The 11,828-nt window shown below is 43.9% G+C and overlaps 1 long non-coding RNA gene across 1 annotated transcript; it reads right to left on the minus strand.

Annotated features, from left to right (window-relative positions):
* Window positions 1-1,094: 1,094 nt before the first annotated feature.
* LOC149523518 (uncharacterized) lies at window positions 1,095-11,048 on the minus strand. The gene is made up of 3 exons (XR_016346918.1): window positions 10,925-11,048; window positions 5,835-5,860; window positions 1,095-2,035 (listed from the first exon to the last, which is right to left on the minus strand). It is a non-coding gene; the product is annotated as an uncharacterized LOC149523518 (long non-coding RNA).
* Between the last annotated feature and the right edge of the window lie 780 nt (window positions 11,049-11,828).

Below are 11,828 nucleotides of genomic sequence, written 5' to 3' on the forward strand. Positions count from 1 at the left end.
AAGAATCCCTACTAGCAGGACCCAGTAATCTGCTTGGTTGTGTATTTGCCATCAGTTGTTCTGTTGCACTGGACAATATGCTGTGCTAAAGGCTGATTACTCAATATGATGAATTTGATGTGTTGTCTGTCTTCCGAATTCATTCACCTTTAAAAGGTGTATAAGGCAGAGAGATCCCTTCCTCATTTTCCATTTTATTGCAGATTTTGCCAGTGGCTTATTTGTAACCAGACTGATACATTTCCAGTACAAAATTTACTAAAATTGCTAAATGTTCTTAGTTTTCATGAACATTTCTTTTAGTGAACCTGTTTCCTGGAATATTCACTGAAAACAAGTGAAAAGGGGTACAAACAAATCCAGAACAAACGATTCAAGGGGCCAGTAAAACAAATGCCCTAGAAGAACTCTGAGGTATAAGAGCAGAACAGACATAACTGCTGGGCTGGAAAGAGATGTATAAAGAAGTGAAAAAGAGCTTCAGCTGGTTACAGATCATATGTAAATAGATACTGTGTGCAAAGACACTGATTTTGGGGTTACATAGTCAGTGTCATAGCTCCTGCACTCTTCTGTTTTCTTTCTTGTTTGCATATTATCTCTTATGCAAAATGAGATGTTAGGAGATAACAAAATAGTCTTTAACAAACGGACTTATCTAGGACTTAGTACTGGTATTTGTGGTGCATTGAAAATACTAAAATTGTAAACTATCACTTTAATTCCTCCTGGCATACTAGAGGCTGTTAGAAAGTGTGCAATCTGGGTCAGCAGCAGTCAGTCTGTGGAGGATCATCCTAGATCATTGGCAGGTTGAATGACCCTGTCTGTTTTGGGAAGTAGCCTGTTTGTGTGTTTCTGGTTTGGGGTTCCTGTGTGTTTGGGTGCTTAGTTCTAAAAAATTTAGTGCTACATTGCAATCTTACAGAAAGAGTATTTTATATTTGTATGTAACATCTCAGTGTGTATATCACGAATACAGCAGTATTATATAGTTAGTTCTATGGAATTATTGCTCTGGAATTATTTTTATACAGTGGAAAGACCTCAAATACAGCATTATTTGAGTCTATAATCCCTTCCTCTTCACAAAAAACACTGGACAAAAATTACTTTTGTTTTGCTTGTTTAATAAAGTAAACTCAAGAGATGGTGATGGGACCAAACTTACAATGGATACAGATAGGACAGTGGTCACCAACCAGTAGATCGGTGATCCTGACTGGTTTGGCCAAGAGACTATCAAGTGCCAGCACTTCATCTTTGCCTCCTCCCACTGCTGCACATCTCCTGCCCTTTGCCTTGGAGCTGTTCCCCCAGGAGCCTCCTGCTTGCAGTGCAGGGCAGGGGAGGGAGAGGAGGGTCCTGATGTCAAGGTGCCCCCCTCTCACCCTGTACCCTATCTCAACAGATCAGAGATGAGGCACAACAGGACTAGGTATGGAGCAAGTTTGTTGGTTGCTTTTGGGAGTGGTGCAGGGCCAAAGCAGGGGTGAGCCTGCCTTATCCCCATTACACCATCACCCAGGAGCCACCTGAGGTAAGCAGTGCTCACCTGGAGTCCACATCCTGAACCCCTACCCAAGTCATGAACTGCCTGCTATACCTCAAGCCCCTGCCCTAGCCCTGAGCCCCCATGCATCCAAACACTCTCCCAGAGCCTGCACCTAGAAACCTCTCCTGCATCCCAACTGCCCATCCCAAGCTCAGTTCAGAGCCCCTCACACTCTAAATCCTTTAGCCCAAGACCAGAACCTGCACCCCAACCCTCTGCCCCACCCTGGTGAAAGTGAGTGAGAATATGGGAGGGAGGGAGGATGGTGAGCAGGGGCGGGTCAAGGCACAAAGGAGGTGGGGCAAGGGTATTTGGGTTTGAGGTAGATCTTGGCTTGCACTTAAATTCAAAAAGTGATCTCGTGTTTAAAAAGGTTGGAGACCACTGAGATAGTATAATCAGGACATTCAGTTTCAGATACAATGAAGATTCGTTTAACATTCACCAGTTTGCTTCATACGCAATGTCCCATTACTTTTCCTAGAAGAAAATGAAAATGCAGAGGCATTAGAGACAGCAAAATTGATGTTACAGTCTAAAATCTCATGAAATGCCCAACTGACACCACTTGTGAACAATGATGCTGTGAGAATTTGCAGTTTTCTACTTGATTGACAGAGTTGTTTTAGATTATAGCATAGATGTTCATGTGAACTACCAAAACTTTTTGCATAGTTCTTCTTGCAATCCCAGAGTTGCAAGAAAATTAAATCAATATACAGTACTACAATTTAACTAAAGGTAGAAACCATGGCTCAAATTTATTTATATGTCAGCAAATCTAATTTGTCTACCTCTATTAAGACATTGTCATCTTGAGTCCAAAAAAGGTAGAAAACATCATGGCTACGTCTACACTGGCCCCTAAAAATGGAAAAGCGATGCAAATCAGGTAAGTCAGCATAGGGAAATCCACGGGGGATTTAAATATCCCCTGCAGATTTAAATAAATATGTCCGCCGCTTTTTTTCCAGCTTGGGGAAAAGCTGGAAAAAAAGCATCTAGACTGGCCCGATCCTCTGGAATAAAGGTAGGAATAAGAGATCCTCCGGAAAAGGGCTTTATTCCGGAGGATCGGGCCAGTCTAGATGCTTTTTTTCCAGCTTTTCCCCAAGCCGGAAAAAAAGCGGCGGACATGTTTATTTGAATCCGCGGGGGATATTTAAATCCCCTGCGGATTTCCCTATGCTGACTTACCTGATTTGCATCGCTTTTCCGTTTTTAGGGGCCAGTGTAGACGTAGCCCAAATGTTTAATGCTTTTATTGCCTATTCAAATTCTTCTAAATCCCAGAGGTACCTTGTTTATTGTCTGTTTGAGACTAAGGCTATATCTAGACTGCAGGCTTCTTTTGAAAGAAGTTTCTCCAGAGCAATCTTTTGGAAAAAAATTATTTTGAAAGAGAGTGTCCACACAGCAAAAGCACATCAAAAAAGTGATGTTCTTTTTCAAAAGATAGCATCCACATTGATTGGACATTATCTCGCATTTAAATTCCTACTTTGAAGTAGGAATAAGACCCTCCGGAAAAGGGCACTTTTTCCGGAGGATCGGGGCCAGTGTAGACGCTCTTTTCCGGCTTTTTTAAAAGCCGGAAAAAAGCGGCGGACATTTTTATTTAAATGCCGCGGGGGATATTTAAATCCCCCGCGGATTTCCCTACGACGACTGGTGAAATTTACATGCCCCTTCCGGAAAAGGGGCCAGTGTAGACATAGCCTAGTTGTCTCTCTTCATTGTGGGGAAGTTCAGGTTTTTGAAGACATGTTAGCTTTATTCAGAGGATGATCATAGCCTCTCTTATCCCTGAAAGTAGTTGTCTTCAACGCATCTTACAACTAGCTGTGAGAACTAGCTGGGGAAAATTGCAGGCAGGCTTTGTTCATTTATTATGCAGGTATTAAATATAAAAAGAAGTTAAAGAAAGAAGAAGCCAAACCAGGCTTTCCCAAACCACCAAGCCTTCCCAAACCAGGCACCAGTTGAGGCCTTCCCAAACAACCAGGCACAGCCCTACCCACACTACACCCCCAGAATGCCTGCCCTCCCTGTGCTCCTGGTCAGGGAGGTTGGAGCCACGTGGTCTCTTCCCTCCCCGTGGCTCCAGCCTCCTCTACCAGGAGCACAGGGAGGGCGGGCATGCTGGGGGTATAGTGTGGGCGGGGCTGTGCATGGTGGTTTGGGAAGGCAAAACCTTCCCCCACCTAGGCAACGGGACACCCATGGCGATGAAGGTGATAGACCCCAGTCAATGCACTAAACACTAGAACTCAACAGTGGTCCCAAACTCACACTGGACTCAAGCCCCAACACCTCTGCCAGGGTTGGAAGATGCTCTGTTTCGGACTGAGACTGGGTGGTGACTGTTTGGATGCCTAGTCACTTTGGAGAGACTTATTCTGTATATTCAGGGGCTTGGGGCCATGTTACTACTGCTGGGAGGTTGCGACTCCCTATAGCTACTCCACATTTGAATCCTCCCCAGACAACCCAAGGGATTATCTCTGCTCAGATGAAAATGTTATTTGTTGCTGAATGCAGCATTTGTTTGAGGGTTTATTCCTGCCTCCCCAAATAGGATTGGGGTGCCATTGGAGGTAAGTAGAGTGCTCTCAGGCGCATGGTTTGTGATATGGGAACTCTTTGACTGTCCATGGGATTTAGATTTCTAAGTGTTTAAATCAGTTATAAAAATGAGATTTAGGACCTTTTTCACATTGCATTGAGTGCAGCAGTGCCTACATATCTTTAAAATCTGGGCCTGAATGCCATCAGTCTGACTGTAGGGAAACAGTGTGTCTGAATCCTAGAGATTTATTTTCTGATGTGACATTGCATTCCCTATTCTTTATGAAACTATCCTTTTGATATTAATACAGCATAGCAGATGCACTTTGTGCAAGCTCATTCATGCAAGATATCATTGGGAAGGTTATTACTTACTGAATATGATTATCCTATTGCTACATATGTATCATATTTGTGCCTGAAGTTAGAAATATAGCATGTGTATCTGTGTTCCAACTATGCTGCTTTCGGTGAGGCCCACTGCTAACACTTCAGGTCCTACAATGGAAAAGCCAGACAAGGATGAAAGTCCATTAGCGAGGACCATGGACTGTGAATGCTCCCTACTGTCACTGGCTCATAGATGCTGTGATGTTACCAAATCATGTTATCTGGTCATCTAATACTAACCACCACTTTGGACTGCTGTACTTTCCCACTGGGGTGGAAAACAAAACAAAGGATTCATGTCTTTATAAAGTGGGGGAGAAAAATAATGAAGGCCTTCAGTTTGCTTCACTTCTGCCTCTCTGTCCAAGGAGATAATTAAAAATACCTGGAAACAAAAAGACTAGAACTTAAGAGGTGGACCCAGGCTAGACAGATTCTTCTGGTTTGTGAAGAATGTTACCTAAACAGTATCTAGGGTGGGGAATCATTATTTATAACCAGTTTCTTTAGTGAATCTAACTTAGCTTGTGTGCTTTATATCATTTTCCTTGCAATCTAGATAGTTCTGTTTGCTTCCTCTTTAATCACTTAAAATATGACTTTTCATAGTTAGTAAACTTCTGGTTTATAATATAACCCATTTTAAGTACTTTCTAACTGGGGGGACAGGAAGTTGTGCTTCTTCCTCCATATTGAGGTATAATTTTGTACTCAAAGAGAGGTGGACATCTGGGTACTGAAGTAAAGCCCTTAAACTGAACACTCCCATAGCTGATTTCAGGGTCCATTCTGCAACTGGTTTGGCCCTGTCTGTGTGTGCTAGAGAAGGAGTAAGATAGGGTATGTTTGAACTAGGGTGGCAATGTAGGCAACTGGAGTTGCAAATGAAGCCCGGGATTTGAATTTCCTGGGCTTCATTTGCATAAAGCTGGGCGCCGCCATTTTTAAATGTCCGCTAGTGTGGACTCCGTGCCGCACGGCTACACGCAGCATGGACTAGGTAGTTCGGACTAGGCTTCCTAGTCCGAACTACTGTTACTCCTCGTGAAACGTGGAACCTTTAACCATAGGGTTAACCAGAAGAATCTTTAACCATAGGGTTAAAGGGTGTCCAGGCTGGAAGAAAAGGTGGGCTCAGAGGTACCTCAGCATATCAGGTGACATCCCAGGGCATCCAAACTGTCACATATGGATCCTGTAGCATTCCTGTATTTCACCCTTTCAGATACTTCCCATTTAATGTTTAGTGTTTTTCTGCCACAGATCTTGACTATGACATCATTCCAAACCATTTATTTATGATCAAGGAAAAATGACTCACCTGACTCCCATCTTTACTGGCAGCACCTAGAACAAAATCAGAAACAAAGGATCAAACAAAACAAAATGTTGGAAGGCTATTCAATTAAACACATGGGGACAGACTTACCAGGTCATAGAATCATAGAGCACTAGAACTGGAAGGGACCTTGAGAGATCATCAAGTCCAGTCCCCTACTCTCACGGCAGGACCCAGTACTGTCTCTAGACCATCCCAGATAGATGTCTATCTAAACTGCTCTTAAATATATCCAGAGATGGAGATTTCACAATCTCCTGGCTGCTTTGCGCTATGCTAGCCACACAAAACCACTGTTACTTTGGATTAACTGTACCTAGTAAATATTACTGAAAGGTTTCCTGTATCCATGTTTCGTTCCTAAAATCTTACCTTCCTTGATGTGAATGACAGTGTTTCTTCAGTGTTAAATGCAGTACATTTCTCAGGTCTTATTATAACTCTAACCAATCTTATTTATCTATCCATATTTGTGTCAGAATCTAGCACTGTCTTTGCTTATCAACGGCTGTGAAATCCTTGCAGTCAAATAGAAGCAATAAAGCAAGATTAAAAGCTGACAGTTCATTTCCCTCAGGATGGTCTAATGATTAAGATTCAAGAGTGAGTTTTAAAAGACCTGGGTTCAATGTCTAGCCCAACTATAAACTCATTGTGTGGTCTTACTTAAATCACTTAATCTTCCTAAGCCTTGATTTCTTCATTATTATTAGGGATGTAAAAAATTGTGTAAAAATGTAACCGTGTAACCACTAAATATTCTTCTAGTCACATACATACTGTGGGGGTCTGCAGTGTGACTTTTATACTGCAAAGCCCACAGCGCAGGGTGACAGCCAGCTCCCCAGAGGGGAAGGAGGGGACAGCAGCTCCTGCAGTTCCCGCTCCCAGGGAGCTGGTTTCACTGCAGACTTTGCCGTAAAAAGTTATACTGTAGAGCTCTCAGTGAAGCCAGCTCTTCAGGAGTGGGCTGGGGCTGCCAGCCTCACTCTCAGGAAGCCAGTGTGTAACCGGAATAGAAAGTGATAAGCATCCACTTATCGGTTAACTATTTAAATGGTTACACATTTATATCCCTAATTATTATCCTCAGTAGTGAGGTCTGGTAATAAAGTCATTAGTGAAGATATTACTATGGCCTTCTGTCCTGTTTATATGAACTACAAGCTCTTGGGGACAAGATCTGTTTCTTATTTTATGTATGCCCAGACCCAGCACAAGGAAGGTCTGACCTCAGTTGGGTCCTCCAAGTGAAACTTTAATATAAATAACAACAATACTACACAGAAGAAATCTTCTATGCTTGGAATAAAGCACTTCTTTTTGATAACAGTTTTCTTTCTCAAGGGATGTAAATATATGTTGAGCATCTCCTTTAATAGTCATTGCTTCCAAAGGGTAAGAGAAGACAAAGCGCCCTGTACACATGATTTTTCCAAGCTAAAATGTGACAGAACTTATTGGATGTAACTCAAAATTAATTAACAACCGTAGGTCTCTGATGAAACTCTCTTGTGTAAGGAACCTGTGAACAAATATATAGTACCAAAAGTTACACATAGTCCTTGCATCAGATTTCAGTCTCCTGTATACCATCAAATCCCACAAAACTCAATTTATGTTTGTATCATCCTGGAACTGAATGAGACTCACACCACCTCTGCTAAAACACAAAACATTATTAAATTTATCAAATACATACAGTGCCAACTGTGTACCTGGAGGTGAACATGGCGCAAAGACACAAAAACCCTGCAGTCTAAAACAAGATGCATTGTGAAAGCCAGAAGAGAGAATAATTATTTTTTTCTTTGAATGCCAGTACTGAACTATTAGACCTGGTCAAAAATAAATTAACAAAGCAGTATTTTATCATGTCAGAAAACAGTGTTTTGTAAATATGGAAAGATTTCAACAGAAGCATGTTAATTCAATTTCAAATCAAAATGAAATATTTCATTCTATCTTCCTTGGCTTGTTTCAGCTTTCATATATATAAATGTAAGGCTATGTCTACACTACAAACTTAATGCGAACTAACAGCTGTTAGTTCGAATTAACTTTCATAGGCGCTACACATACAAACCGCTAGTTCAAACTTAATTCGATCTAGCAGAGCGCTTAATTCGAACTAGGTAAACCTCATTCTATGAGGACTAATGCCTAGTTCGAATTAAGTAGTTTGAATTAAGGGCTGTGTAGCCACTTAATTCGAACTAGTGGGAGGCTAGCCCTGCCCAGCTTTCCCTGGTGGCCACTCTGGGCACCACCAGGGAAACTCTTCTGCCCCCCTCCCGGCCCCGGAGACCTTAAAGGGGCACGGTCTGGCTACGGTGCTTGTGCCAGGTGCAAGCCTGCCAGCACCCAGCCAGCAGACCCTGCACCTGGCACGGCATTAGCCAGCCACCTGCTGCCACCCAGCCCTCCGCCTCTTCCCAGGACCAGGCTGATGGCTCCCAGTGGGGGCACTGGAAGGAGCGCCCACCTGGCTAATAGCACTCCATGGACCCAACCTCCATGACTTTATCTAACTTCTCTTTGAACTCTGTTATAGTTCTAGCCTTCACAGCCTCCTGTGGCAAGGAGTTCCACAGGTTGACTATTTGCTTTGTGAAGAAGAACTTTCTGTTATTAGTTTGAAGCCTGCTACCCATTCATTTCATTTGGTGTCCTCTAGTCCTTCTGTTATGGGAACTAATGAAGAACTTTTCTTTATGCACCCTCTCCACAACCCTCATGCTTTTATAGACCTCTATCATATCCCCCCTCAGTCTCCTCTTTTCTAAGCTGAAAAGTCCCACTCTCTTTAGTCTCTCTTCATATGGAACCTGTTCCAAACCCCTAATCATTGTAGTTGCACTTTTCTGAACCCTTTCCAAGGCCAAAATATCTTTTTTGAGGTGAGGAGACCACATCTGTACACAGTACTGAAGATATGGCGTACCATAGTTTTATACTTCCCCTCCTCCTTCTTCCCCTGGCTTCCCCCTTCCAGCTCCCTCCTCACAGGTTTACCCCTCCCCTCTCCCACGCTTTCTCTTCCCCTCTCCCACCTCCTTTTCCCAGTCTCCCCAGAGGTTAATCCCCCTCCAGTTTTGTTAAATAAAGAGAGTTTCAATTTTTGAACACATATGTCCTTTATTTTTTACATCAGGAAAGGGGGCTAGGGAGGGGTAAGTGGAAGGAGGTGAGGGAGGAATGGGGTATGAGCCCCCGACGGGGAGGGCTGGGGTGGCTCTGTGGGCTACTCGGGGTGGAAGCTCTCCTGCAGGGTCTCCTGGATCCTGACAGCCCCGATTGACCCCCCTGGATGGCAGCCTGCGGCAAGTGCAGCCAGGCTGATGGCCGAGTGCTGTGATGTGCCGAATGTGGGCACTCAGGGCACTCCAAGACAGGACTGCTTTGCTGTCCCTCATCGAGGTAGACAAGCAAGCGGGGAACCCTGAGAACTGCCTGTCTGGGGTGGGTGTCGGGTCCCTTTAAGCACAGCCCTCGGCTAGCCTGAGACAGCAGCTCCACGCTCTAAGTCCTAACCTGATGCCCTGCCTGCACTGCTTCCGGCCAGCCTTAACTTTGGTTCAGGGTCCACTCAATGTGGACATGCTAGTTCGAATTAGCAAAATGCTAATTCAAATTAGTTTTTAGGTCTAGATGCACTAGTTCAAATTAGCTTAGTTGGAATTAACTAATTCGAATTGTTAGTTCGAATTAGTGCTGTAGTGTAGACGTACCCTCATGTATTAAGTTAACATTTTATAAACATATTAATAATATTCAGGGAATAATGTTTCAGCAGTCTCAAAATGAAAGTTTTAATAAGGTCAATTTGATGTTCCAAATGAAAAATGTTCAGAATTTCCATTGCATAGACCTTTTTTTGAAAATTTCAACTATTTGTCTCAATTTGAAACAAAAACAAATTTTGAAATGTTGACATTTCCTGTGGCATGGAGCAGTATTTTATCATCTTGTCAGAGCTGTCCTGTGCATTGGACGAATCGGGGCAACCACTCTGTCCCTGCGCTTTTGGGGGCCCTGTGGTGGTCACTTCAACTGTCCTGTGTATGGGACAGATCTGGGGTATTACCCAGGCCTTGCAGCAGCAAGGTCATTCCCCCATATTCACCTTGTGGGTGGCAGAAGTCGGTGCAGCCCAGTAGCCTGCTCCGCCCCACCACACTGCCACCACACTGCCTATCTGGTTGTACTCGGCTTCTCTGTAGCAGTAGGAAGCAGTGTCCCGGCCCCAGGGCACTCCGCTTTCTGCCACCATGGAGAAATGGGGCACAGTGGGCCAAGAGAGGGCGACATGACATGGTAGAGCAGGCTGCTGGGATGCTCTGTTTCCCACTGCCAGTATGGGGTGTGTGAGCATGTGACCCAGCTGCTGTTATGCCTAGCCCTTGTAATCCCCCAGGCTATGTTGCTTGGGCAAGAGGGCAAAGGGGCAGAGCAGGAACAGAGCCTGGGTGCAGCTTGGGGAAGGGGTGGAGTGAGGCAAGGGGAGGGGCAGGGCCTGCAATGTTGGGGTTGCCCTGGGCCATGCATTGGGGGCACTGGAAGGAGTTCCCCCAGGACCTGAGCCCCACTCAGGACAGCCCTGCATATTGTAGCCTGAAACCTCCTGGTCTCTCAAACATTATCTCCAGTCATTGGAAGATTCTATCAATCAAGCTCACACAGCCTGACTCAGCCCCAACTGCGGAATGGGTTTGCACCACCAACAAGCAATAGGTTTCCTTTGCTCAAATTCATTAAAGATGCTGAGATGTTGCTTATTTAGTGGTGCCCAAGATTTCACTTGCCAGTGCAGCTCCCTTTTGGCATTTAAACACGGACACCTGGTGAGGCTCCACAATACTTTCCATGTGCATGGTAGGAGAGTAAGTCACTGCACTGAAACCTGGAGAGAGGAACTCGCCTAGACTGTGTGTACATCTGTCTCTTAAGGCTTTCTCTCTCCTCTCTGCCTGAAAACAGAGCTGAACTGAGTACAGGATCCCAGGAGCAATGCACTAGACTAGGCCACCACCAGCTGTTACAGAATACAGGAACTAACAAATGTTACTCACCGGAGAAGCAGAAAACTGCCAGAGTGAGGAGTAAAAAGATTCCTGCCACCTTCATGGTGGAATTGGGTATCTGGCCTCTGTCACGCCTGTCAGCGGTTTGCTAAGTACATCTCCTACCCAGAGCTTACATATATATGCAGCAGTCACCCTGAGTGTGAAATCATGGTAATTGGCAGGAGCAGAGAGAAGGTGTTGACTGGTAGATAGTATCAGTTTGTAAGCAATATCCTCTTCTAAATGTGTTTACCCTATGTTTATACACATCACAGGAGTCAGAGCTTAGATCTAACTGATAAAGGCAATGTGTTGAACATTAGACAATCTTCATTTCCCAACTGACCACTGCATTTCAAGCATGCTATACTTTAAAGAGTGACTCATTAGAGTAGCTAACTATTGGTGGCTGCTTGTGCCATTTTGACACCCATGGGTGTACATGAGTTCCAGCAGGGAGATTTATAATGGAACAAACTAGTTCCCATTGGACATGTTCCAGATGATTCACACCAAGAGTGTTTAATGATTAATTTTTTTGGTGTTTAGACATTTGAGAAGTGAATTCAGTTCAGCAGCTGTGGACAGAAATGATGGAATGTGGCCCTTTTCTTTCATTTATGAATGTCATCAGTTCAATTTTTTGAGCTTGGAAAACCTGGTATTTTGGCTGAATGCTCCAAATGCTTTCTACCTACAAAGAGTAATTTGAATTCTGAACAACTGTTCAGTTTGAACTTGTTCATGTTGCTTGTTATCTGCTCTTTAGGAATGTTTTCATGGCTGTTTGGGAAAAGATTGCTTTTCCCCCACCCCCTCACACAAATACACCATGGCTACGTCTAGACTGGCCTGATTTTCTGGAAATGCTTTTAACGGAAAAGTTTTCCGTTAAGAGCATTTTCGGAAC

This window comes from Pelodiscus sinensis, chromosome 16 (assembly GCF_052426305.1).
Source record: "Pelodiscus sinensis isolate ZL-2025 chromosome 16, ASM5242630v1, whole genome shotgun sequence".
NCBI lineage: Eukaryota > Metazoa > Chordata > Testudines > Trionychidae > Pelodiscus > Pelodiscus sinensis.